The sequence below is a fragment of the Danio rerio genome, chromosome 17 (genome assembly GCF_049306965.1).
Source record: "Danio rerio strain Tuebingen ecotype United States chromosome 17, GRCz12tu, whole genome shotgun sequence".
Classification (NCBI taxonomy): Eukaryota; Metazoa; Chordata; class Actinopteri; order Cypriniformes; family Danionidae; genus Danio; species Danio rerio.
The window spans coordinates 16,267,501-16,271,643 of record NC_133192.1 but is presented as its reverse complement, the minus strand read 5'-3'; the positions used below and the strand labels follow the sequence as shown (position 1 = coordinate 16,271,643).

Below are 4,143 nucleotides of genomic sequence, written 5' to 3'. Positions count from 1 at the left end.
CGGATGGGCTATTATTTCATCCGCAACCGCATCACAAAACTCATCATCCGTCCGCCATCCATCCGCACTAACATTTTTGACCAAATTTTAAAACCGCACCCGCCCGCCATCTGCTGACTGAGCTCTTTATTTGAATGGCTTATTCCTTTTTATTATTAAATGAATGTTTCTTTATTGATTATTAGAAAAAAGAGAATGACTTTAATGACATGCAGTTAATCCAAACGTGCAAGTCAAATCCAGCATTAATTGACGCTTTGAAGTGACGCTAAACAATACGAGGACGTGTCTTTTCACTTGATTCGATTCCTCAGTCGGTCCTTGAGTCTTTTCCTTGCGTCCTTCCCTCGCATCCTATAGGGGTGGAAAGACGAGGAAAGAAAGCAAGGAAAGGAAACGAGGATACACAAATAAGAAATGAGAAGCACCCCTATAAAGCACTCAGAATATCAGCAGTGAAATTCGTCTCCAATTGGCGCACAGGGACAAAAATAAATAAATAGCCTAAATTAAACGCACTGTACTGTACAATTTTTTTTATTATTATTGTAGCCTAGAAAACGCATTCTGACACATCATTTCAACATTCAGACGAGAGCGCCTGGCCTCTAATGCGCCCTGCTGCACTGAAGGAGCGCTCGCTCACAGCACTTGTTGCTGGAATGCATAGAATTCTCTTGGCAAGGTGCTGTAGACGTGGGAATGACTGCCTTGTTTCTCCCAAAAGGAAAGTAGATTTTCCTCTGCTGATCAGTCTATACGGAAGTTTGTAGATGAAGACTTCTGTACTTCATCCAGAATTAGTGTATCCGATTCCTCCTCTCATTCTGTGAAGTCAGTCCTAGGCTTTTACGTTGGTGCGCCAGCTATGTGTACAAAAACAGTACAACCGCCCACCACCCGCCCGAATATAATTAAAATATTATTTTTCGTCACGTCATCCGCCCGATCCGCGGTTTATCCGCGGCTGTAACCGCCATCCGCGCATCTCTAGTCTCCGGGCCTGCAGCTTCACCTTACTCCCTGGATGGGAGACCACATGGGAAAACTAGGTTGCTGTTGGAAGTGGTGTTAGTAAGACCAGCAGAGGGCGCTTAACCAGTGGTCTGTGTGAGTCCTAATGCCCCTGCAAAGTGAAGGGGACACTATAGGAGAATTACCAACCTACATCATAGTGGCTGCAAAAAAAGACCGGTTGCAATAGTAAACATGTCGTGTTGTGTGGAAGGATGAGAAATTCGAAGACATCTTTGGCTTACAGCCATCATAAGAGCTGAATGGAGTGAGGACCTAATTAAAAATGCTGGACTCTGCAGTTCTCATTTTCATATCAGGTAAGTTCACGCTATGCTGAATCATACACACTACTCGTTTTTGATTGCAGCAATGATTTCAGCAAAAACAGGTAAATATGGTGAATTAAACTGCGGACACTGAATGCTTAGAATGAAATGTAAAAATGTAAGTTAACATACCCTGCCGCACAGGTGCAGTTCACTGTCAGAATGCAGTTGTTTTGCTTGATGATTACTCAGGCCTTGTATAGTTCCGTCATCTTTCCTTGTCTTTGGCTAGGCAGAACCTCGATTTTTAGCACTACAAAGTTTTGAATCTGGTAATCATGGAGAATTATTTCTTGCACATGACCACACAGAACAACATCGTTGGCATGCAAAGACTTGTAGACCTTTAAACTTCTCTCTTGTAAAATCACCTAGAGCTTGTCGATTCAACTCATTTTAAATAAGTAGTTTAAACAAGAAGCGAAATCATTATTGTGAGTGTATATAGGAGGATTATATTTAGAAATGTTCTCTCATAATAGATTTGGAATTTAAATGGAATTAAGCAAACACGAGTGTTGGATGTATTTAGTGATTTTTGGAGAGGACTGTGTGTGCTTTTCATTGTACATTTGCATTGTTCATTTTAAATGTACATCTAAGAAGAATTGAATTGAATTAGAGAAGGTTCACAAGCTCCTCTGTCCTAATTTAAGCTGCTTCATGAGATTTAACCACTACAAATTCAATTGTGGCCGAGAAGCCAAAACACAATTACACTTGACAGTTCTAAAGAGAAAAATGGAAGGGCATCCGCTGTGTAAAACATGCTGGATAAGTTGGTGGTTCATTCTGCTGTTGTGACCCCAGATTAATAAAGGGACTAAGCTGAAAAGAAAAAGAATGAATGAATGTGCAGGTCAGTAGTTAGCACGGTCACCTCACAGCAAGAAGGTTGCTGGTTTAAGTCCCGGCTGGGCCAATTGGCATTTGTGTTGACGTGGGTTTCCTCCGGGTGTTCCGGTTTCCCCCACACTCCAAAAAAGAGAGCTATAGGTGCTAAAATGGAAATAGTGTATATATGAGTGTGTGTAAATAAGTGTGTACGGGTATTTTTCTAATACTGGGGTGTGGCTGGAGGGCATCCGTTGTGTAAAACATAAGCCGGAATAGCTTGCGGTTCATTCCACTGTGGCGAGAAGAGAATGAATGAATGTGCAGTTCATGCTAAAATTGTTCCAAACCTATATGAATTTCTTTCGTATGCTCAATACAGAAGATAACATTATTAAGAATGTTGGTTAAGAAACCATATCTGATCTGCTGACATTTTATTTTTATTTTCTATACTATGGACACCAATAGGAACCAGGAACTGTCCCAAATGCTGAAAAAATGAACATAAGAGTAAAACGATTCTCTTATTTGCTTAAATCCTCCCTTTAATTTGCTGTAATGTTCTTAATACAGAATATCCTGATCAAAAAGTGATCGATACGCATGTATTTTTTTAAAACAGTGCAATAAAACTTTATTTTTTTTATGGTAGTGCTTGTGTACATCTTTAATGGACTAAACATGGGTAAACTAGTTACATTCAATGGCCTCAAACAAAACAACAAAAGTCTTACTTGCTCTTTTGCGAGAGTCAAGAGTTGATATGACAAATTTGACAGTAACATTTTTTCAGACCAGACTCACATTTATAAATTAACTTTTAAAAAGGAAATCTCATACAAAGCCCCATCCCGTTTGCGGTTTGTCAGGAAATGAGCATTGAATTAAAATGCGTAACCTTTTCCATCAATTAAGCTACAGATCAGCTGACAGAAAGCAAGGACTGAAGGCCGACTTAAAACATCCAAATCAATTAAAAATCACCCACTTTTTCATACAGCATACACACACAAAACCCTGCATGACGCAATTTAAAACAACACACACTAAAGAGAAATCCAATACCAAAGCAGGTGCGTGTTGAGTTTTAATCTTAGAGCTGACCGTATATCATATCTGAAGATTGCTTCAGCCAAATGATTGTTGATATCTTTAGCCAATAAAATATATGGAGCAGCAAATCAGGGTAGGGGGGATTAAAAATATATCTTATTTTCTTCACTAAAACACAAACAACTGACATTTAAGGAACATACAGGACATCGATTGCTGAGCTATCGCGTACCTGAAATACAATTAACCAGGAATGATGATATAAAGCTTATTTTCAACATTAATTTTGTGCAAAATGTTTTCGTTTAGGAAAAAATTCATCAATGGCACCATTTCAGGAGAACCACATACTAGATTTGACAAACAAATATGCAGGTACTGCAAAATCACCCACAAGCCTCTTTGAAACATCCTTCAAAAGCCAAATATTAGCAGATATGAGTGGAGTTAATCGTCATAATCAAGCCTAGTAGATACACACTAAATCCTAATGGTCAGCATGGCATTGTGGGAAATGGGCGGGTGTATGCGAGGCATGGAAATCCACCATTGGAGGCTTGAAGCACGAGCTCTTTGGCAAACGTAATAAAGGAACATCAATGTCAGTGCACTTTGGGTCCAAGTTCCAACAAATCCAGAATGTTCTCTCACACATCCTTCAAATCCATGAAATAATACACAAAAACACACATGCTCCGCCAAAAAACCCGACATATTTTGGCCTAGAACTATTCCAGTTGACCCGAAATATGAAACGCAGGCCCATAATAAGTGCAAAAAGCACATCCCAACTCACAGAGTGGAGTCCATGTGCTGAAGGCTCTCAATGCGCCACTGGAGAGGCGATAGGATTGATGTTTTTTATTTTATTTTGGGAAATTAGAACATCAAATAAGAGGAAAAAGCTACT

General features: G+C 39.5%; 1 protein-coding gene across 2 annotated transcripts in view; it reads right to left on the bottom strand.

The window, feature by feature from the left end:
* Positions 1 to 2,788: 2,788 nt before the first annotated feature.
* gpr137c (G protein-coupled receptor 137c) overlaps positions 2,789 to 4,143 on the bottom strand; it is a 49,838-nt gene continuing 48,483 nt past the window's right edge. The window contains exon 7 of one of the 2 annotated variants that reach the window (XM_005169819.5): positions 2,789 to 4,143. This exon is cut by the window's right edge and continues 364 nt beyond it. The gene's annotated coding sequence lies outside the window, so the exon portion shown is untranslated. 2 annotated transcript variants of the gene reach the window in all.